The sequence below is a fragment of the Delphinapterus leucas genome, chromosome 14 (genome assembly GCF_059928025.1).
Source record: "Delphinapterus leucas isolate spDelLeu-1000000601 "Yukka" chromosome 14, BTC_Dleu_Yukka2, whole genome shotgun sequence".
Taxonomy (NCBI): domain Eukaryota; kingdom Metazoa; phylum Chordata; class Mammalia; order Artiodactyla; family Monodontidae; genus Delphinapterus; species Delphinapterus leucas.
The window spans coordinates 43,582,729-43,607,383 of record NC_143142.1 but is presented as its reverse complement, the minus strand read 5'-3'; positions in this window follow the sequence as shown (position 1 = coordinate 43,607,383).

The window sequence follows — 24,655 nt, the reverse complement described above, 5'->3', positions numbered from 1 at the left end:
AATTAACCCTTGTACTAGCATTATGTTGTCAGAGTTGAACCTGAATCTGGGTGAGAGATCAGTAAGGGCGGGAGAAGCAGGAAGAACTTCCAATTGAACCCTCGCCCCCATTAGGGCTCATAAGGAACCGCTGAGACCAGGTAGGTGAGTAGAGTCTGCAGGATGAGTGAAAGAAAAAGGAAGACGAGCAGAAGGGTTCACTAGCCTGAATGAGGATCTGCAATGTAGTTCTGTTAGGGAATCTTTGACTGAAATTGTCCGCCCCGGCCAGGCATGAAAATAACCACTTGCATAAGTTGTCTCACAAGAGGAGGTCCTGATAAAGAAACATGGAACAAGCTGCCTCCAAAACCAACCGGAAAAAATTAGCGGCGGGGGGCAAAGAGAGAGGAGACGCCAGCCTGTATGATGCCCGGCCTACCTCCCAGAAACCCACGCACTGGAATCCATCTTGACTGAGAGACGCGCGGGCCCCCAGCAAGGCCTCCGAGTGGAACTAAATTTGCGCCCGAGAAAGATTATTGGCCAGAGACAACCCGGAAACTAACCCCACCTCCATAAACCCCGAGACTGCAAGCCCCGGAGGCAGAGCACTCCTCTTGGGTTCTCTTACCCTGAGACTCTCCCCTCAAGCACCCCTTTGCAATAAGGTCTTTTCCAATAATTCATTTCCAAGTGTTAGACAAGAGCCCGCCCTCAGGCCCTGGAAGGGGTTCACCACCCCCTTACCTGGGCAAGTCCAGAAGTGGAAGCAAATGCAGGCTCTCTGCCCTCGGAAGCAGCGATTCTCAGTGCTCGCTGTGCATCCCATTGCCTTTTAAACATCGCTCTACCCAGCCCCCATCTGAAGCCAATTAATCAGCCTTGCGGGGGCGTGGACCACGGGTTCACTTAGCGCCTCCGGCTCCCCAGGTGTTTCCAATGTGTAGCGGGGTTTGAGTCTCGCGAGAGCCGTGGGCTTGATAAGGTGAGGGGCAAGCAGAGGCTAAGTCGAATGCCCTTCGGGTTCTCCAAGGACGCGGTGCGGGGAGGAAAGTGAAGACTCTCCTGCGGCTCTCTTCATCCCTGCAGGGAAGGTGAGTGCTGAACACACAGAGTGGGGAGAGTGGAGGTTGGAGCAGCCTGTTTTACCTGCTCAGGGGAGGAATGTTTCCATGAGTGGGTCTCCCAGACGCGAGCTAGGCCTCAGGTCTTCCACCGTACATTTCATTCTTAATCTAAGTGGCCAGACATGCTGGGAATTTTCTCAGCACAAGTAACACCCATCCTTCTGAATTACAGAACTAAACGCCAATCACAATCTTACATTTTTTTTTTTTTTTGCGGTACGCGGGCCTCTCACTGTTGCGGCCTCTCCTGTTGCGGAGCACAGGCTCCGGTACGCGCAGGCCCAGCGGCCATGGCTCATGGGTCTAGCCGCTCTGCGGCACGTGGGGTTCTCCCGGACTGGGGCACGAGCCCGTGTCCCCTGCATCAGCAGGTGGACTCTCAACCACTGCCCCACCAGGGAAGCCCCCACAGTTTTACATTTTTAATGTGGTGTCGTGACTTAAATTGATGTATTATAATCTGTTTGTATTTTTTTTCCTTTTTTGGCCTATGGGTTTCAGCTAGTTTAGGCCACAGCCTAGTGACGGGAAGAAAAATTACATGGTGAACTACAATTTCTTTAGGAGACCCAGTGAGCACGCCAAACAAACATCACTGTCAGTTGACTAGGGGGAGGGCAAGGGAGGGGGGGAAAGAAAACTAGCACAGTGTAATGTAGTCTAAGTAGTTTAAATGTATTTTCACTGGATCCTCACAACACTGTAAGACTTCACCCATTTTACAGATAATATCTTTGAGTTTAGAAATTAGACTGGACGATGGCTCAGCTGGGTACGTTTAAAGGCTATCAGACAATATTAAAACAACTGACGTAAATTAAGTGGAAGGAGGTCTTGGTGAACCATTGGGTTTCTCTTTTGCTTTCAGTATTCAATTAAAGTTGCAAGTCGTATTTATTATTTTGGAAAACAGACTAGGGTTAGCTGGAATGATGGTCCAAGACTAGGAAAATTAAATTTAATCATGGTTAAATATATTTGCCTACATGTACATTAAAGAAAATTAACTATTTTAAAGATAGGGCTGAGAGAAAACTGAAAATGGCAATTCCTATTAAATTCTAATATTGCTTGAGTCCTTTGTTCAACATGGGCTATCAAAGAAAATAATGGCATTTTAGGCATTTTGAGATGTAATACGTTTTAAAATTGGTTAATACACGCAGAACACTTTGCAGGGTGACTAGCCCAATGTAAATGCTAAATTATTATCAGCTGTTGTAACTGAGCCTGCTCTTAACTAGGGGAAGTCCCTGCATTGAATGAGAAACGTCTCATTTCCATGTGCCAAACATCTACATGCTTTACCTGGATAATCTCTTATCCTAACTATAACCTAGTGATGAGGGACTAATATAATTCCCATTTTACAGGTGAGAAAACAGAGCTGCAGAGATGTTAAGAAACCTGTACCAGATCATTCAGCTGGTAAGTTGTGGAGTTGGGTTTCAAACCTGGGCATTCAGACTCCAGGGGTCCCTAGGGTTCTAAGACTTGGGTCATTTTGCACGTTCAGAGTCCAGAATTTATTAATTATGTGCTTTAACCAAATATATGGCTTCTATCTTATTTCCATACATGTTTACTTATACTACTGCAAATTGGCATGCTAATGAAAACCTGTTAATGTTCTAATTTAGTGAGTGGGGCCCTAGTGGACTAAAGACTTAGCTTCCAAACATTCATAAAGATAAGTTTTATCCAGTAATACTTGATCTGGTATTTTCACATTATTTTCCGCGTTTCAGAATGAAGAAAAGTGTTTCTTTCCTGTTCAGAAAAGTACACACACACTCATATACCCAAGACCTTTTTAATGATTGCGTCTCCTGTTGGATATATTGTCAACTTGGTCTTGTCATGTCTGAGAGTTTCAGGAAGATTGTTTTCACAACTTTCTAATGAAATGAGGCTCTTGGGAACCCTGAGTCCTTCCCATCTCGCCTAATCCTCCCTCCCTCCCTCCTGTCAATATCTGCCGTTGATGCCTATGTCCCAGGCAATGTTTTAGGCATGGCATTGACAGCATTGAGCAGCAGGCAAGCACCCCTGCCCTTGGAGAGCTCAAATTCTGTTTCTGCCTTGTATGGCTTTAGACTTTTGCTTGTCTCAAACCACAGTTGGTGATTTAAAACAAACAAAACTTCGGTCTACAATTTTTCTACTAGTGAACCTACTTGTGTAATGTAACTTCACCTATTCGGTTACTTAGAGACACCCTGGTCTCTTCTGGTTTAAAACTATCTCTTTAAATTCAATTTGTTTTCATTTTGAAATATTCCACCTCTGGAGGATTTAAACCCAGTCAAGTTTGGATTCTTCCCTTCATCCTTGTGCTGGGATACTTCTAGCTTCCCAGATAGCTCGGTACATCCAGTCTGCTTTGGGAGGAACTGAAACTAAAACCCAGGTGTGGGAAGAGTGAATTACCCGGGGCGAGAAGTTCTAGATCGAAGCCCATCATAGAATCAGGGCAAATGGAATTAAAATCCTCACATTGTACACTTTTGTTGAACTTTGTCATTTTGTTGCCAAAAACTTCCTAATAGTGTCTTTTCTGTAGTATGTGATTATACAAAAATCCATGCTAATTTTAGGGGTAAACACAGTTAAATAGCACTCTGGGATTTCATGCTCCAAATTATTACAGAGGAATGGCATTCCACAAACTCCTCAACAGACATGAGTCACTGGTATAACAAAATGTCTTATGCTGATAAAATTTAAATTTCTAAATCTCATAGCATAAGATAGTAGGAACTTTAATATTTTACTGTATAATAAAATCTGTAATTCTTTTTCAAGCCCTTATGCAAACCTTCCATGTGACCCAAGTGTGATTTGAGAGCAGCCCTTTTTACAGTTGACATCACTGATGCTGTAAGAGAAAAAGCCTGGAGTAGCAGTAGGTTGAATTATTAGTGTAGGGGGGATAAAGGATGATATAATTTGAAATAGATAACTATTGTGGCATTTTTTCTTTGATTTTTTTTTTTTTTTTTTTTTCTTCCCCCCCTATGCAATCCTTCTGTTTTAAGCCTTGGCTGTGGGATGACAGTCAAAGGCTGCTCAGCTTGGCTGGGGACCATCTGAGAGACACAGGCTGGAAACGTTCAATTAAGACGGGGGGGGGGGGGGGGGGGAAGCTGGCCTACCACTCTGGCCCTTTGTTGAATGTGGCCCCGGGAGCATGAACTGTAGCCTGCCCCTCTCCCTTGGCCTCCAGGGGTGAGGGAAGCTCTCAGCATGTATGGGAGCTGTTTGTAGATGATCCCTGAGTAGTAGGTGAGTGCATATGGGCAGGGCACCAGTGAGCCAATTAGTCAAATCGGTTTTTCAGTAATGAATACTATTAGTAACGTCTATGCATGGGTGGGTACTATATCAGTTTGCTAGGACTGCTGTAACAAAATGCTGCAGCCTGAGTGGCTTAAACGAGAGATTTATTTTCAGTTTTAGGGGCTGAAAGCCCAAAATCAAGGTGTTGGCATGATTGGTTTCTCTGAGGCTCCTCTCTTTGGTTTGCAGATGGCTGTTTCTTGCTGTGTCCTCACACGGCTCTTCATTCTGTGCACAAGAATCCCTGGTGTCTCTTCTATGTCTCTCCTATCCCTAATCGCCGATTAGGGCCCCCCTGAAGGCCTCGTCTTACCTTAATTACCTCTTTAAAGGCCCTATTGCTAATTAATGTCATATTCTGAAGTGCTCAGGGTTAGGACTTCCAACATGAATTTTGGGGGAACACAGTTCAGTCCATAACAGGTACTATCAGATGCATAAGAGAAACACAGTATTATCCAGGTCTTAGAGGAGCTTGTGTAATTGGGTCACTACAGAAAGATGTTAGTCATTTTCTGTTCAATGAGTGATTTCCTTGATTTCTTTTGAGGGTGCTGGAGATTAAGTTTATGTACTGAATGGCAGCTTTTCTAGCTCCCTTCATCTATTTTTGGAACTCATACCCCTGAGTATAAAATTGGAAGATTTTTCAAATAAGAAACTAAACACTATAGGAAATAGAATATTGACACTTGGAGTTTCTGCAAAGAAAAATCCAATTGATATCCTGATTATCTTACAAGTAAAATCTAGTCTCAAAAATTGGCCAAAACCCAGAGCATCAGATTAGATTTTTGTGCCTCATTCTACAGTGTACACAGATATCAAAGGACCATGAGATATTTGAGGAAAGCTTCTAACAGGAAGACCAACCAAAACAAAAACACAGGAGAAAATTGGAGGTAACAGGCAATGCAGAGACCATTTTAAAAAATGTGTAAAAAATATCAGATAAGAGATTTATAAGCCAATAATGATTTTTAAAAATCCTGAAATAAAAAACTGAAATGATCAAAAAAGGAAAACGCACAGTAGAATAAAAACAGACAGTTAAGATATTAGCCAGGACATCCAATATCTACAAGTCTGTAAAGAGAACAGGAAAAATTGGAGAGAAAATTATCAAAGAAATAAGAACTTCACAATAGTGAAGGGCCCACAGAGTACCTGCTACAATCAATAAAAAGATTCCTATGAAGGGATATTATTAAATATTAAAACACTGAAGATGTAGAACTTACTGAAGAAAAAGAGGACAAATACAGTAAACTGGGAGAAAATGTGACACTGAACCCAGGAAGGTAGGAACTACTAGAGTGATACCTTCTAATTCGGATGAAAAAATGATTTCTAACCTGGGATTCGATTCTAGTCACAAACTGACAATCAGATGTGAAAGGGAAGACATCTGTGAACATGCAAGAACTCGAAACATTTGCCTCCCTTGTATTCTTTGTCAGGAGGCTGCTGAAAGTAAGCCAAGAAAGACGAAAAGGTGGGGGTCAGGAAAGAGTACCTCCGACACAGTGAAAGAATGTGGTAGAGAAATCTCAGCAGCCAGGAGAAAGTTCTCTAGAAAAAAATGGAACTGATAATTTCTGATATATTTGTGTAGGAAGTATTATTGATACTAGTTTTCCTGAGCTGTTGGATAGGTTGAGCTGTTGGAATATTGAGCAATTATTGCCTCCAAAAGGGAAAAAGTACACAAGAAACATTGTCACTATAAATTATTGATTTTTTAAAAAAGCCTAATTTACAAAGTCATAGTAATATAAAGAATATTGATTTAGCTAAATACTGAGATAACATCTCATTTGGAAGATGAAGCAATAGGAACTGGTAGCTTAAGAGAACTAAATCCTCATCCTCATGAAAGAAATGTCTAAAATTGTTAAATTAAGAAATAGAAGTCTGTGCATTGTATTCAGTAATATGGAGATAAATAACAAAAGTTGGCTAAAATACAGGCAAGTGGTGGTAGTGCAGCCAGGAAACTGCTATTTTTATAAGGAGTTCATACTAATTTTCTGAACTATAATAAAAATATATAAAACTAATAAGGTATAAAATCCATAAATCAAAATAACAGATGTACATATTTAAAAATATGTGGTTTAATCAGTTCATTTAATACGTTTATACGCACCTTGGTTGTATATAGATTGTAAGAATTAATATGTAGCTTTATGTTCACGAAGATACGCCAACATATGTTTCTTTGTGCCAGCACTGAACTAAGTATTTTACATTTTCTTAGTTTTTATAATAACTCCTTAAGGGATCTTATTACCCCATTTTAAAGACTGACAATCTGAACCTAAGAGAGAATATGTCTTGCCCAAAGTCGCATTAGCTAGTATGTAGTGCAGTGGTTCTCAAGCTTTAGGGAACACCTGAAAGACTTGTTAAAACACACATGGCTGGGTCTTAGAACACTAATCTGGGATGGGGCCAAAAAAAAAAAAAAAAATCCCAGGTGATGCTGATGCTGCTGGTCCCGGGACCAAATCTGAGCATGGTTGAACTTGAACAAGTGGTATTGGGAAGTGAAATTAGGTGTCTCAGACTCCAGCCGCTTACACAGTGCTCCTTATCTAAAGCCACGCTGAATGGGGAATATTGGCTGAGTTGATACATAAGTTTAGGAAAGAATTTGCCCCAGAGAACCGTCATGGAATGAACAGAGACATTTGAAAGCAGGCTCTTAGGCCAACTACATCAAGTGGCACAGGACCTCTGACCACCATAAAAAGTGGTTTGATCTCATTCCTACATAGAGGTTAGGTATTTCAGCGGACACAACTAACGGGATAAATTCTGGCTGACTCAGGTGAATCATGATCGTGCTACACCAGTTGCCAGTGACTGGTTTAGAACGAGGCATGTGACACAGTTCTAGCTAATGAGATCTGAGAGGAGGTCTGGTTGTGGACTTCTGGGAAAGGTTCTTAACGAGACACATTTAGGAAGAGCTGTTGTCCTGTCTAGTTCTGATGTCTACAGTGGTGGCAACAGTTTTGTGCTCGGGAGAGAGCTGTTCTGAGGACAAAGCTGCCATCTTATTCAAAAGGTGGGCAGAAAGAGGGCTTCTTGGTGACACCGGGGAACTGCTGAATTAAGCAAACATGGAGCTGTCTACATCTGGATTTTTTTGGTATGTGAGAAGATAAATTGCCTCACTCTTTTAGACAGCCAGTTCTGGTGCTTGCATCTGTAGGCATCCTAAATGGCAAGTGAGAAGTATATACAGATATTTCTGAAAGAGCTGGAACGTTAGTGAAAGCCAGAGTAAGGAGCACCTGGGGGAAAGAAAACGAGGGACGAGGAAGTTTAGCCCAGTGGATCAGACTGAGCGGCAAGGCCTGGCTGCTGGAAGCAGCAGGGTTTCCTGGAATAGTGTGAGTCTACGGGTGTAACGCCCTCCTCCCCCTGCCCCCACCACTGACACAGCTTTGCCTGGAATACCTGTGCGCTCTGAAAAGGAGGGACAACTAATAGTGTAATTCAAGATAATATGATAGCATAATAATGCTGCAATGCAGTGTTGTAATACATTATTTTAATATTCTAACATGTTATAATACGTAACGGGAAGTTCAAATATCTCTCTGGAGGGAGTGATCTAGAGAGTTACCTACTATGTGGACCATTTGTCATGGGTCTGTTAATTACTTATTATTGTGTAAGAAACCGCCCCCAAATTTAATGGCTTAAAATAACAACCAGTGAGTTGGTGGGTCAGCAATTTAGGCTGGCCCCAGCTGGGTGGTTCTGATGTTGGGTTAACTGCCTCATGCATCTGTGATGAGCTGCAGGCCAGTTAGGTGGCCCTGCCTTGGGGAGTTGGCTGGCAGTCACCTGGACTGACGGGTGGCTGGTCATGTGGTCCCTCACACCCCAGCCAGTGAGCTGGGCTTTTGCTCATGGTGATTGCGGAAGGTGGGTAAGGCACACGCCACCTTTGCTACGTTCTAGTTGCCAAAGCAAGCTGCGAGGTGAGCCTGGATTCAAGGGACAGGGAAATGGATTCCATCTCTTAATGAAAATGTCATGGATGAAGGGAGGGCTGGAGAGATGACCATTGTCGCCAGTGGTCTGCTGCCCATCTCCAGTGGAAAACTGAGCAGAGAAACATGTGGAGAGACGGGCAATGAGCAGAGTTGCTGCAGACGTGTGGGAAACAGCTCCGATTGTATGGGAGGTAAAATAACCACTGGGTTATGGACCACAGTCAGCCTTGACTTTTTTTTTTTTTTCCTTTGCCGTACGCGGGCCTCTCACTGCTGCGGCCTCTCCCGTTGCGGAGCACAGGCTCTGGACGCGCAGGCTCAGCGGCCATGGCTCACGGGCCCAGCCGCCCCGCGGCATGTGGGATCCTCCCAGACCGGGGCACGAACCTGCGTCCCCTGCATCGGCAGGCGGACTCTCAACCGCTGCGCCACCAGGGAAGCCCCAGCCTTGACCTTTTGAAGTGTGGGGGTGGTAACTGGGCAAGGACAGCTGTGCCTGGCCGCGGAGCATCCCTAGGGGAGGGCAGGCAGCTAAGGTGGCGGTGAGGTACCTTGTCAGGAAGTCCGGAGAAGGGGAAGAATATGAGCGAACCTCTGAGTGCCTGTGCAACACTCCCAGCAATTTGCAGATAAGCAGCAGCAGACTGTGCGAAGGCGGGGGACGGTGGGGCTGAGGCTGGGTTGGGAAGGCGAGGAGCCATGGTGATTTCAGTATCAGTGCGTCACATTTATACCTGCCACTTGCCTTATAGAGGCGTAGCGATTCCTCAAAGAAAATAGGCAACATTGTTCTGAGGCTGACCTCTAGTCTTCTTCAGATGAGTCAGTCACATGCAGCCCAGGCCCGTGTCTCTGTCTAGGACCTGCCTGGACTCTCCTTGTTGGCCCTCCTGGCTCCAGGTTGCCGCCCTTTTTAGGAGTCTCTGCTCTTCTACATTTATGACATTTGCATGGTAGCAGCAGTTGCCTGGCAGCACTCTCTCGCAATTGTATTGATTTCTCAGACCCCTTACGCTGAAGATTCTGAAATTCCTACTTTAAGTACAAAGGTAACATTTTATAGTTCCATTGATCCCTGTTTTCTGATGATGCATATATATGTGGGACCCAAACCAAAGGAGCTGAACTCTCCTATAGTGTGTACTCCCTAGGATGGTATTTGCACGTGACAATGATGCTGCCGTGCTCTGGGCTCTATCCTGATTTTTCTCGTATGTGCAGCAGTTATGGGAAGTGTTTCTTATTCTTGGATGTCTAGAGAGAAGCTCCTGTTGATAGGCCTTGATGGCCTCCTTCACCGGGCGGAATCACTGACTTTTTTACATCATCTCGTTAAACATTGCTCTTTCTTCCCTTCTTTATTCTCCTGTTTAACTGTATTGCCCCATTGGGGGTTATACTTACAGTTTAGCTGGGGTAACTAACATGTGAACTGATAAAATAATTACAAGCTGATTACCCTGTTTTGTTGATGGGAAAGCATGTAAGGAGGACTTCACCGGGGGTTGTCCTTGTAGGAGACTTCTACATGAACAGTGCATGGAAAAAGGGACAGGAGGAGGGCAGGGAGAACATTCCAGACTGAGAATAATGTCTTAAAAATTTTTTAAATGTATTAAATATGTACATGTATTAAATGTAAAATGTAAATTAAAACCACAGATCTCTTATTCTGTTTCTTAGAGGAAGGGTGATTGTAACACGTGAAACACAGGTCACTCCTAGATTAATAGGGACGAAAGATTAATAGCTTACTTATAAATTTTTTTCACCATTGTATCAAAAGTTTCTGGGCACAGAAGTTTTTCAAATAGTAAATTATTTACTAAGAAACAATAAATACTCCTTGATGTTAAAAAAAAAAAAAGATTCAGACTGTCCTATTTTTCGATAGGATAAGTTTTGAGAGAGATGGCATTTAGGGCCTTTGCTAATTGAAGTTTCTCCTTTTCTCATCCTTTTATGTTTTGAGTTGAATCAAATCCTGTCTCAGAAGTTCCAGGAATATAGTTCATGAATGTGGATTATGTGCGAAAATTATGCAGAGGGAACATATTTGTGTTAGAATATATACTTAGATAGACGATGGTTGGGTAGGAAGATGACATACAGATAGATACAAACTCACCTCTGCAAACCCCTAGGATGGTGGCAAGAAGAGAGTCAGCGAAGAAAAACTTCCTTCGGGGGCTGAGACAGTCCCCAGAGGAAATTGCCTGTGTTAAGGAAGGCTCATATATCAAGACAGGTTGCCCAGAGTATGACAAAGATGAGTGGAGTGGCCTAACTCTGGCAGAGGCTTCAGTACTGAGCTTTGAGCTTCCCTTGATATGGTCCCAGGACATTCAGTATTGCGCATAAGTCTGCAGGCAGCCAAAGGAGGACTGTCTGCACCATGGGGAGTTCATGCAGTCCTTGCATCCGCCTTTGACCCCAGCTCGTCCAGAGCTCCCTATCCATCTTGTTCCCTCTTCTTTCTATATCATTTTGTCTTTCTGTTGAATTGAGGGAGGAGGGGGAAGGGAATAACCATAAATACTGTCCTAAAAAGCCAGAAATCTCTTTCTCTTCATCCTTTTCTAAAAACAAATGAAAACTTATTGCTTACTAGGACGAAAGTTAAGGAATTTAATTAGTACTTTGAAATTCAAATCAAAGTCATCGATACTCAAAATATTACATAAATGTTGTGAAAAACTTGTAAAACTTGCATATTCTTTGCAGTAAAACTTCCTTTCGTCTTTCTCTGTTCCTGGCTTTATAAACTGATGCATGTTTTAACTTAATCTCTGGTTTTTACACTCAATGTAGAGATCATCTTTACTCATTGAAGAGTACATTTCGCATGACTTGACATAGCCCTTTTCAATCTTGCCATCAGTAAATTCTGTTTCTCTGAATGTGTTGCTTTTAAGTATTTCACTTATTGAAAGATTGCAAAAGGTTTGTTATATTATGCAGAAGTTTATGTTTATCATGAAGTTATTATAGGAAAAGTTATATTCTAAACTTCAGAAAGTTGTTTATACAAGTTTCTTTTTTTCAGTTTTGTTTGCTGTTTTTTATTTGCTTACTAGGGCTCTTGATTATGAAGTCTTTTAAAGCATGGATCATGAAGCTTTAGTCATTACTTTGAGAATGTTACATTTTCTAACTCTGTTACTCTCCTCAAAGAAATGACTCACATTGGATTACATTCTAGGGTATTAAATTATGAATGGTTTCTGAAGCTTCACACTTCCTCCTTCTCTTATTATCTTTGACATGAATCTCCTGTAACTGAGTAACTGTAGTTTGAGATGGTAATCGAAATTTTAGGTTCACAGTCCCTTAATTGCCTACCAAAATCCAACAAGTGCTGAAAACTGACACACTTTTCATAACTCATTTGGTAGCATCCTGACGTGTTCTGGACTCATTCAGTGGTAAAACCAAACCTGAAATGACAGGCTATTTTACAATCTTGTCTTTAATCCCACTGAGTATAAATATTTATGTGTTTCACTGAAGAAGCATCAAGATGTTTGCTTATGGGGTGCTCTCCCAGATGTTGCTGGGAGTTGTCTATATCTATAAAATAAAAATATATAAAATCCCTGCACCTTCTAAAATCTGCTTCTGAATTCCAAAGTATCTGGTTCCATGTATCAAAGCAGAATTTTCAAAAAAGTAAAAAAACGAAAAAACAAAACTCAAGTGTAAAATGAACACATGTCAAAGATTTTATTCAACTCATTACTTGATGAGGAAACCAGTAACATGGTAAGCCTAGTTCAAAGGAGAATTTGGGAAATAAAGATTTATGCAGACAGTCAAAGGAAAGCTGAAATAAATGTGTGTGACTAGATTAAAAAATGGTGAATGGCTTACAAATTATTTAAGAGCTTGATGCAGGAGGAACCTACAAATTATCGTGTAATTTAAAAGTATCAGTGCTTTGATTTAATATTAAATAACGAAGTCAAATACATAGGGACATTCTCTATGATATTTATACAATGCTTAATTAAACAATGACATTGAAAGGACATGCAGTTATCCTTAAGCTTTATTTCCAATTTTTGGATATTTTTATCTCAGCTTCTCCCTCAGCCCCCGCTATGACCATAAATAATTTCTGAAGCTTATTCTTGAGAGCAACAAAAGTTAGCCTTATTTAATTTTGGCCTGATTATTTACATAGGTGCAGCAAGAGGTGTAAATTAACACATATAAGCCTCTTCTGGCATATATTCTTTTGCAAACTAAGATGGAGAAGGTATAAGAAACTGGGCTCATAAAATCTTCTGAATATCTAACTAACTGAAGTCCTATTCTGCTCGTATTTCCGCCAGAGCACAGAGTGCCTCATTCCTGATCTTTGTCCTGAGCTCCTTTCAGGGTGTGTTGAAGGTCACACTTCGTTATTGTATAACCAGATGGCAAGTGACAATCTTTAGCTGGCACTTCTTTTTAAATTTTATTTTATTTTTTGACTTGAATAATATATATATATATTTTATACAGCAGGTTCTTATTAGTCATCAATTTTATACACATCAGTGTATATATGTCAATCCCAATTGACCAGTTCATCACCCCCCACCCCCACCACTTTCCACCCTTGGTGTCCATATGTTTGTTCTCTACATCTGTGTCTCAATTTCTGCCCTGCAAACCAGTTCATCTGTACCATTTTTTTAGGTTCCACATATATCCATTAATGTATGATATTTGTTTTTCTCTTTCCGACTTACTTCACTCTGTATGACAGTCTCTAGATCCATCCATGTCTCAACAAATGACCCAATTTGGTTCCTTTTTTTGGCTGAGTAATATTCCATTGTATACATGTACCACATCTTCTTAATCCATTCATCTGTCGATGGGCATTTAGGTTGCTTCCATGACCTGACTATTGTAAATAGTGCTGCAATGAACATTGGGGTGCATGTGTCTTTTTGAATTATGGTTTTCTCAGGGTATATGCCCAGTAGTGGGATTGCTGGATCATATGATAATTCTATTTTTAGTTTTTTAAGGAACCTCCATACTGTTCTCGATAGTGGCTGTATCAATTTACATTCCCACCAACAGTGCAGGGGGGTTCCCTTTTCTCCACACCCTCTCCAGCATTTGTTGTTTGTAGATTTTCTGATGATGCCCATTCTAACCGGTGTGAGGTGTGATACCCCATTGTAGTTTTGATTTGCATTTCTCTAATGATTAGTGATGTTGAGCAGCTTTTCATGTGCTTCTTGGCCATCTGTATGTCTTCTTTGGAGAAATGTCTATTTAGGTCTTCTGCACATTTTTGGATTGGGTTGTTTGATTTCCTCTTTGATTTCTTCAGTGATCTCTTGGTTATTTAGTAGTGTATTGTTTAGCCTCCATGTGTTTGTGTTTTTTATGTTTTTTCCCTGTAATTCATTTCTAATCTCATAGTGTTGTGGTCAGAAAAGATGCTTGATATGATTTCAAGTTTCTTAAATCTACTGAGGCTTGGTTTGTGACCCAAGGTGTGATCTATCCTGGAGAACGTTCCGTGCGCACTTGAGAAGAAAGCGTAATCTGCTGTTTTTGGATGGAATGTCCTATAAATATCAATTAAATCTACTGGGTCTATTGTGTCATTTAAAGCTTCTGTTTCCTTATTTATTTTCATTTTGGATGTTATGTCCATTGGTGTAAGTGAGGTGTTGAAGTCCCCCACTATTATTGTGTTACTGTCAATTTCCTCTTTTATAGCTGTTAGCAGTTGCCTTATGTATTGAGGTGCTCCTATGTTGGGTGGATATATATTTATAATTGTTATATCTTCTTATTGGATTGATCCCCTGATCATTATGTAGTGTCCTTCCTTGTCTCTTGTAACATTCTTTATTTTAAAGTCTATTTAATTTGATATGAGTATTGCTACTCCAGCTTTCTTTTAATTTCCATTTGCATGGAATATCTTTTTCCATCCCCTCAATTCAGTCTGAATGTGTCCCTAGGTCTGAAGTGGGTCTCTTGTAGACAGCATATATATGGGTCTTGTTTTGTATCCATTCAGCAAGCCTGTGTCTTTTGGTTGGAGCATTTAATCCATTCACGTTTAGGGTGATTATTGATATGTATGTTCCTGTTACTGTTTTCTTAATTGTTTTGGGTTTGTTTTTGTAGGTCCTTTTCTTCTCTTGTGTTTCCCACCTAGAGAAGTTCCTTTAGCATTTGTTGTAGAGCTGTTTTGGTGGTGCTGAATTGTCTTAGCTTTTGCTTGTCTGTAAAGCTTTTGATTTCTCCATTGAACCTGAATGAGATCCCTGCTGGGTAGAGTCATCGTGGTTGTAGGTTCTTCCCTTTCATCACTTTAAGTATATCATGCCACTCCATTCTGGCTTGTAGAGTTTCTGCTGAGAAATCGGCTGTTAACCTTATGGGAGTTCCCTTGTATGTTATTTGTCGTTTTTCCCTTGCTGCTTTTAATTTTTCTTTTTAATTTTTGCCAATTTGATTACTATGTGTCTTGGTGTGTTTCTCCTTAGGTTTATCCTGCATGGGACTCTCTGTGCTTCTTGGACTTGGGTGGCTGTTTCCTTTCCCATGTTAGGGAAGTTTTCGACTATAATCTCTTCATATATTTTCTCTGGGCCTTTCTCTCTGTCTTCTCCTTCTGGGATCCCTACAATGCGAATGTTGTTGCATTTATTGTTGTTCCAGAGGTCTCTTAGTCTGTCTTCATTTCTTTTCATTCTTTTTTCTTTATTCTGTTCCGCATCAGTGAATTCCACCATTCTGTCCTCCAGGTCACTTATCCGTTCTTCTGCCTCAGTTATTCTGCTATTGATTCCTTCTAGTGCAGTTTTCAGTTACTGTATTGTTCATCTCTGTTTGTTTGTTCCTTAATTCTTCTAGGTCTTTGTTAAACATTTCTTGCATCTTCTCGATCTTTGCCTCCATTATTTCTCCGAGGTCCTGGATCATCTTCACTATCATTATTCTGAATTCTTTTTCTGGAAGGTTGCCTATCTCCACTTCATTTAGTTGTTTTTCTGGGGTTTTATCTTGTTCCTTCATCTGGTACATAGTCCTCTGCCTTTTCATCTTGTCTATCTTTCTGCGAATGTGATTTTTGTTCCACAGGCTGCAGGATTGTAGTTCTTCTTGCTTCTGCTGTCTGCCCTCTGGTGGATGAGGCTATCTAAGAGGCTTCTGTAGGTTTCCTGATGGGAGGGCCTGGTGGTGGGTAGAGCTGGGTCTTGCGCTCTGGTGGGCAGAGCTCAGTAAAACTTTAATCCACTTTGACTGCTGATGGGTGGGGCTGGATTCCCTCCCTGTTGGTTGTTTGGCCTGAGGTAACCCTACACTGGAGCCTACCTGGGCTCTTTGGTGGGACTAGTGGTGGACTCTGGGAGGGCTCATGCCAAGGAGTACTTCCCAGAACTCCTGCTGCCAGTGTCCTTGTCCCCACGGTGAGCCACAGCCACCCCTCGCCTCCGCAGGGGACCCTCCAACACTAGCAGGTAGGGCTGTTTCAGACTCCCCTGGGGTCACTGCCCCTTCCCCTGGGTCCTGATGTGCACACCACTTTGTGTGTGCCCTCCAAGAGTGGAGTCTCTTTTTCCCCCAGTTCTGTTGAAGTCCTGCAATCAAATCCCAGTAGCCTTCAAAGTCTGATTCTCTAGGAATTCCTCCTCCCGTTGCCAGACCCCCAGGTTGGGAAGCCTGACGGGCTCAGAACCTTCACTACAGTGGGTGGACTTCTGTGGTATAAGTGTTCTCCAGTCTGTGAGTCACCCACCCAGCAGTTATGGGATTTGATTTTACTGTGATTGCTCCCCTCCTACCATCTCACTGTGGCTTCTCTGTTGTCCTTGGATGTGGGGTGTCTTTTTTGGTGAGTTCCAGTGTCTTCCTGTCAGTGATTGTCCAGCAACTAGTTGTGATTCTGGTGCTCTCGCAAGAGGGAGTGAGAGCACGTCCTTCTACTCTGCCATCTTGGTTCTAATCCTAGTTGGCACCTCTGTCACTTTTCTGTCCTGAGTCTAGGAAGCCAAGGCTAAGAATCTCCCATCATGAAATTTTACTTGCAGTACCTGTAAGTTGGGGTGAAGTTCCATTTCATAGTCATTCCCAACATTTTATAAGGTTCTGACTATCTATTAGAATAGATTCCAGGCCAGCTTTCCTGGGAAGGATTGGTAAGCATTGTCTCCATGCATCAAGAATTATTTTTATTCTTTAATCTGTATTCTTTTTTGCTTGTTATACCGTATCAAATAAGAAGCATTCATATGTGACACTCTAGGTGTGGTTGTGGTTGCCCAGTTTGTACAATTATACCTTACTAGGGAGAACTGACTCTCCTTACTTACTAGGAGAGAATATATGCAAATAACCATGTTTTCATTACAAGTAAGGAGAGCAAATAAACATTTTCATTACAAATAGGAGACTGTTTAAAAATCATTTGAATTCTGAAGGTCAGTAAGAATTGGATATCATTTTTCAAATGATTCCGTCTTTAGAAGCATAGTCTACTAATTTGAGAGAGGTTTTCTCGTATACTGATTAGAAAATAGAACACTAAAAATAATACTGAATACATTCCAAAATAAATAACTGCAATTAAATTTCTGTCGTTGGTTCATTTAGTCTGCTGTAATTTTTGTTTAACTTTCATGAAATTGTCTACTTCTGAGGCAAAAAGTGTTTTGCAGATCCTGACTGTCTTCAGGAATAATTAGCTGTCTTAAGTGATGTTATTTTTAAGCTCCAAAGCCTGATCTGTGAGTCTTGGCCTGGAAATCTCTGGTGTAGACCTTTCTAGGAGTTGCTGAGACCGTCTTTTTTGTTGTTGTTGTTGAAGATACAAACTCTGCCTGTAGCTTACAGCAGAGTCTTCAGGCAAGCATCCTGGTAGGACAGAAACCGGTTTGATTATGAGGCTAGGGGCTGTGATTAATTTATTACAGTAGCCAGTAGTATAAAAATACAAGAGGGGTAAAGTTCTCTATTGCAATAAAATACATAAATTGTTTGAATTTGACCAGTGTTACTCCTGAGGGTAAGGATGTATAAAGCAGAGTGAGGGTAGTAACAGATTTCTAGGGCATTTCTATCAGTTCTGTGAGGCAGTGGTTTTCAAGCTTTATCAGGCACTATATCACATGGAGGGCTTGTGTAAAATTCAGATTGATGGGCCCCACCCAGAGAATTTCTCATTCAGGTAGGTAGGTAGGTAGGTCGGTCTGAGGTGGGTCTCTAGAATTGGTATTTCTAGCATGTGGGGAAAAGAACTTTCCTCTATCCTCTAGGTTCTTCTGACTGGTCTAAGAATTAAATTGACACAAGACATTAACAGGAGAAAGTCAAATTTAGTTATGTATTTACGGGGGTGGAGGGGGTTCCATTGAAGCTTATGTACCATCTGAGAGAAGAAGCGGGTAGGGATCTGGGACTTCAAAGGGAAGGAAGGTAATTCACAGAGATAGAAAAACAAATGTTTGATAACCAAACATCTGCTAATGCTGTACAGAGACAGTGGGACACACACTAGTCTCCTGTTCCCCCTACCACACCTCGCCTGTAATCTTTGTAGATGTCTCTGGTGACAGGGCTCTTCCTGGACCAGGCCCTCTATATAAATTATTTTAGGCAGTTAAAGGAGAGGTTAAAAATAAGACTCCCTGAGTTGCCTGTTTCTTAAAAGTAATAAGCCTAAAATAACCCTCATGCCAAAGAGACACATATTGGGGTGGCAAATTTTGTTCCCTCAAGTGAACAAGATTCCCAGTAATGCTGCTGGTGGTGGTCTGGGGACCACACTTTGAGAAACACTGTAAAGAGTGTCCTCTCAAACATTTCATTAATATATATCCTGTACACATTCATCCTTTTTTTTTTTTTAAATTGGGGTATAGTTGCTTTACAATGTCATGTTAGTTTCTGCTGTACAACGAAGTGAATCAGCCATATGCATACATATATCCCCTCCCTCCCACCACCACCCCCTGCCCCATCCCATCCATCTAGGTCACCACAGGGCCCTGAGCTGATCTCCCTGGGCTATACAGCAGGTTCCTACTAGCTATCTCTTTTACACATGGCAGTGCACATAGGTGAATCCCAATCTCCCAATTTATCCCCCTTCCCCACCCATGTCCACACATCCGTTCCCTACGTCTGTCTATTCCTGCCCTGCAAATAGGTTCATCTGTACCATTTATCCTTTGATTTGACACCTTACAAGAGTGTCCTTATAATAGTGTTGAGCTAATTGAGAAAAATCGAAAAGTCCCAAACATGTCCTATCATTTCTAGGGTCCTTCTTTTTTCTAAGGCAGAAAGACATATTTGTGGTTATCCAGAGGCTGAATGGGAAGTTGCAAAGTTAGTTTTAAATGATAAAAAGAAATCTGGAAATTTGCCTTCTCTACATGTGAGTTCTGATCTTGAAGGCAAAACCAAGAGTTGTTAGAAGAGATGTCTCAGCTGATTAAGATAGAGTCGATGGATTTTTTAAAAAAATTTTTTATTTATTTTTGGCTGCATTGGGTCCTTCATTTCTGCACGCAGCTTTCTCTAGTTGTGGCGAGCGGGGGCTACTCTTCGTTGCAGTGCGTGGGCTTCTCATTGCAGTGGCTTCTCTTGTTGTGGAGCGTGGGCTCTAGAGCACAGGCTCAGTAGTTATGGCGCACGGGCTTAGTTGCTCTGCAGCACGTGGGAGCTTCCCAGACCAGGGATCGAACCCTGGTGTCCACTGCACTGGCAGGCGGATTCTTAACGACTCTGCCACCAGGGAGGTCCCAGGATCGATGGATCCTTGAGATAAAATACTTGGCTATCTATTTAATCAAGGTAACATTACAATATTTCAAAATGGACGCAGTAGAAGGTAACATGACCATAGGGGGTTGTGCACGTAGCGTTCCTGTTCATGGAAGGACTTGCTGCCCAGCCATCAGCAGGCAGCCTCAAGCATTCAGCTTACAGGGGCTTTGCTCAGCTGCCCAGAGCTGCCTTGTCTAACTGTTCTCCTTTCAGGGTAGCTGATATTCAGTCATCCCAGGTGGACAGGCCTTGCCATTTTGGTCCAGCTGTGGACACTCTGAGCCATATACATTCCAGGGTTCCCCAGGGGGTTGGCTGAAGCATTGTGGGGCCTGTACACTGTGTAACTCCTGCCAGTTCTCTACTCTGCTTCCATCCTGCCACTGTCTGTCTGCTCATGCAGAACTCAGCCTCTGACCTTAGCACCTTCAGAACTGAGTACACTTTGTTCTTTATTATTTTTGTTAAATCAAGGACGTGATGAAGCAACGCAAAGCACAGAAGATTATCCTGGTGAGTGTGGAGTCCTATTTGGACAGGTTACAATAAAGAGTAACCATTTACTATGCATTGTTAAGACTACATATTTCAAGACTAGTTGTCATTTTAATAGAGAAGCTCTGGTTCAGATATTAATACAATATTTGGCAGTAAGTGTTTTCAAATTAACAAGCCCATCAAAACTAAGCAAACTGTCAATTTTAACATATTTCATTATTTTTCAGACTCAGGTATTTTAAACCAAGGTAAATAAAATGCAGTTCCCTCTAAATCTCCAACTTGTTACACAAACTCAAATTTTGTTCTCCACTATGCTCTTTCATATTCTGGAACAAACAGACACTATCCTTTTGAACAATACTACTATGATTTTCCTGAGAAAACAAAATTACATCCCATTACCTTGCATATTCAGTTGTATTTCTCTGCTGCTCAGTGCTCCAAATTAACTTCTATTTTGCTGAGAGGCAGGTAATTGATAATTGCTTATCTTACAGTTTAACAAACAAACAAGAAAAACTCAGTCCTTATAGCCGCACATATGAGCTTTATACATTCTTAAAGTGGCAAGCATGAGCACATCTAATAATATCCAAAATTATAACCACTCTATGGTAAAGAAACTAAAGGTACATGTTAAACCTGTGCTTGGGTTTTAGTATTGTGTTTTACGTAGAAATTATCCAGGTATCTGAAGATTTTCCAGTAATTAACTCTACAGTTAGTCCAAGACTTTTTAGTTAATGAAGGATCTAGGGAATTATGTTTAAGTTGAAGTGATACAGAACATAATTACTGTTTATATCAAAAAGCTTGTCAGAATTATAATTTATTTTAGCTGAATACATTTTTCATAATCTTAAAAATAATGTAGGAGTAGTGTGACTTATTTAATCAATAAGCAAGTGTAAGAGGTTTGGGAAATTCATGAAAACAAAATCAAACCTTTAAAGTAAAATGTATTCTTATATAATACTGAACTCTGATATAATGGCAGGAAAGATATATCACTGTTTCCATAACCAAGACTATCTAGATAGTCTTATTTTTCCAATGGTTCATCTTGATTATATGAACTTGGATTCTTATATAAACATGCATTTGGGCCAGTGATTTGTTTTATCTTTAAAAACTGTCACATATAAATTCGGTTTATTTTCTGGAATAATTTTAGGAATGGTTCACTCATGTATGTATTAATGTCTGTAAACCCACACAAAAATGAGCCCCTTTATTTTGAGACTTTGCCAATAATTTATTAATAACTTCCAGAGGTAGGACAATATTTCAGATTTACAGTGAGAGGTTAAGGCTTTTTCTCAATCTTAGACACACAGATACATACATAATCTCGCTGAGCCACAGGTCAAAACAGAAACAGACTCACCAGTTTCCCTCTCCAAAAGCTGTTTTCCTTTTTAGTATGTACAAAATATTTTTTTAATTGATGTGGGCACATAAAGAGACAAAGAATTTTTCCCCCTCTCCCTGACAGAAGGCAGATGCCCATCTCGATGCAGATGACCACACTGTCAAACTGCAAAACCAAACCCCCATTGCTGCCAGCAATGGGAAATAATACAGTGGTCGTGTACAAACTAGAGTCAGAACTGAATGTGGTCAAGAACCAGAAACAAAACAAGAACACAGGCAGAAGGAGTAAGCAAAAGTCTCCTGCTCCTTGAGATGGACTGTGGGAGCCAAGAGAAGGTGTGCCTGGGCTCAAACAACACAAGAAATTGTACCTCTTGATCAATGCGGTTTAATTGGCTTCAGCAGGTAAATGCGTTTGAGCATCTCAGTAGAACCTCCAACACTGCCAAAGCACAATCGTCAAAAAAATTAAACATGACTCATACATAAAATAAGTGCACTTTAATGCTTTTATTCAACCCTTAATGAAGAAATAATGAAGCATTTTATTCAATGCTTAATGAAGAAACCACTAAGATGGTTAGATGGGCTTAAGGGAACTTGAGAAAGAGTCAGATAAAAGGATATCAGAATAAATTTTTTCGTAGATGCAAACCTGGTTAATGCGTTACAGGGCACACAACTCTGACTTTGGGATTACCTTTCTTATGAATAGAAATCTACAAGTTTACATGTAGCTTCACAATGTCTCTAGTTAAACATTAAAAAGCAGATAGGGCTTCCCTGGTGACACAGTGGTTGAGAGTCTGCCTGCCGATGCAGGGGACACGGGTTCGTGCCCCGGTCCAGGAGTATCCCACATGCTACGGAGTGGCTGGGCCCGTGAGCCATGGCCGCTGAGCCTGCGTGTCCGGAGCCTGTGCTCCGCAACGGGAGAGGCCGCAACAGTGAGAGGCCCGCGTACTGCAAAAAAAAAAACCCAAAAACAAAACCAGATACTTTCCTTTATATACTTAAATATCCCTAGGGTGAGCCAGTTAAACAATAGGGTTGAAATGACATCCTCTTTATTTCTAAATTTTGGTAACTTTAATTAACAAAGTTTCTTATAAGAGACTATGGATCTGAATTTACTTTGGTAACGTTGCCTCTATCATCATTTGGTCAACTCATATGACATGTATTGGTTTGTGACTCAGTCTGTGAACTGTTACTTTTTCCCACCCTGATACTTCTGTCATCAAGATAAAATGAGCTCAAGTCACCAGTAAGCACTAGTTGATCCGTTCAGTACTTAAAACACTCAAGATTCCAGTACAGTGTTAAAGGCTGTTCCATGGAGCAACTTCACTGGAATCACCTGGGATACTTGTTAAAAACAGACTCCTGGCAAGATGTCAGGCCCAGTGAAGCTAAATCTCTAGGGAGGTGGCCTGGGAATATGCCTTCGAAAAATTATCCTAAATGATTCTCATGCTCACTAATAATCACTTGTCTAGGGGGAAAGAAAGACCCCTGCTTAAAATAAGTTAATACCAAGAAAAGCTCCGGGAAACAGAACTAAGTCATCTTGTGCCTCCAGGGATCAAGCCACAGAGGAAAAAGGGTAGTTGTTGACACACTGTTCCAGGGTTAAAATGGTGTATGTACTTAAGGGGCCTTGTATTCAGCAGGTGTTGGTACTACTGAACAGTATTTATGTGATTGTAAGTGTGACACGGAAAGCTCTTGTTGGTTCACAACCTTTAACTTAACCTCCCTGTTAAGTTGATAGTGATCTTTGCTGTTGCACAAAACCTTGGCCTCAAAGAAAAGGGGGGGAATTTGTCATGAAATGTGTGTGTGCTTTGGGGGAGAGTAAGAGAGGGACCCTCTTTAACAAAGGTATTGGTAGTCCTCTGCTTTCACTGTACCTTTTCTGCTGCCTGTGTACATAAATCTGAACCTTCAAAGTTTGTGTTTTACTACATTTCTGGAAGCTTTCCTAGAATCATGAGCTGGATATTTTTGTAAAAATAAGTTATTTGTAGCTAGCAATGTATTGCTTTAAAAAAATCTCTTCTTACATGGTCTTTATCAGAAATAGGCCTTTGCTAAATTAACAGTTAAATATGGAACTACTGCAGTTCTCATCAGCTGTTGGCTTATTGGGTTGAGTGTGTATATGCGTCTGTTGAGGGGATGCCAAAAGGGAGGGGGTAGGCAAAGAGGGAAGACTACGGGTTAAAGGCTGAGCTGGTAGAATTATGAAGTGCAAAAAAAAATTGTAGTGGCAAATCTTATAACTTATCCCATGTCGTTCACTGTTGTGGCCTCTCCCGTTGCGGAGCACAGGCTCCGGACACGCAGGCTCAGCGGCCATGGCTCACGGGCCCAGCCGCTCCGCGGCATGTGGGATCTTCCCGGACCGGGGTGCGAACCTGTGTCCCCTGCATCGGCAGGCGGACTCCCAACCACTGCGCCACCAGGGAAGGCCTAGAGGGTCCATATTTTTAAGACCATGGGCTTTAGAATTGATGTGGATTAGAGCCTGAGCTTCTCTACTTAATTTTTCATATAACATAGAAAACTTTAGGCACGTTACTTAATCTCCCTGATTCTTAGTTTATTTATCTATAAAATGGACATGATAATTAACTGCTATCACAAAGAGTTGGGTTGAGATTAAACTAGTAATGTTTTAAAAAGTGCCTGGTACGGCGTGAATAAACGGTAGCTGCTATTTTTATGGAGAATTCTTCACTGTTGAAAGCATCTGGCAGCTCTGGTTATAACCTCATTTTTCCAGATGTGATTTTAAAGTTAGGATAAACTGGTGGCATGTGCCAGGAAGTGGCACGTAGACGAATAACTCTTTTCACCAAGACTGATGACAATCTAGTCCTCTGTGAATGTGGCAACCAATCACAAGAAGAGATAGCTTTCTGTCAGTTTAAGAATTTACCAACTCTGGGAAGTGGTAATTTTAGTTTTTTGAGTTTGAGGGTTTTTTCTTTTACTTGGGTAGTATGCTCCTGATGAAAATCCCTTGCCTATTCTGGTCTTGGCCCTCTCTGCCTAGCTTTTAAATTGGGATTAAATTTTAACAAACTCTCAATTGTGTGTGCCTTATGTTATCACAGAATGTTATATCAGGCATTATAAATAATTCCTAGGCAATATTTAGAATGGCTGCATGCCATTTTTAGAATAGGTTGAGAATTATTTACAATACCCTACTCACCCACTTTGCCTGTCATGTGTTCACTATTTTTCTTAAAATCCTAAAGCAGGGAGGCTACCATTGCTACCCAGGGGTTTATCCTGTGCCAGGTCAAAGATGGTGGTAAACCATTTTTTTTCCCTGTCGAAAGCCTAAATGAACTTAGTTTCTTGAACTCTCCATGGTCTAATTCGCCTCCAGGTTATGACTCCTGCCATTTCTCCTGCATGGAGCCTCTTTCTTTTCTTTTTCCCTTCATGTGCACACTCCCCCATCTCTTTGCTAATTCCTACTGTTCTGGTTTAAGTGCCTCCTCTAAGCCC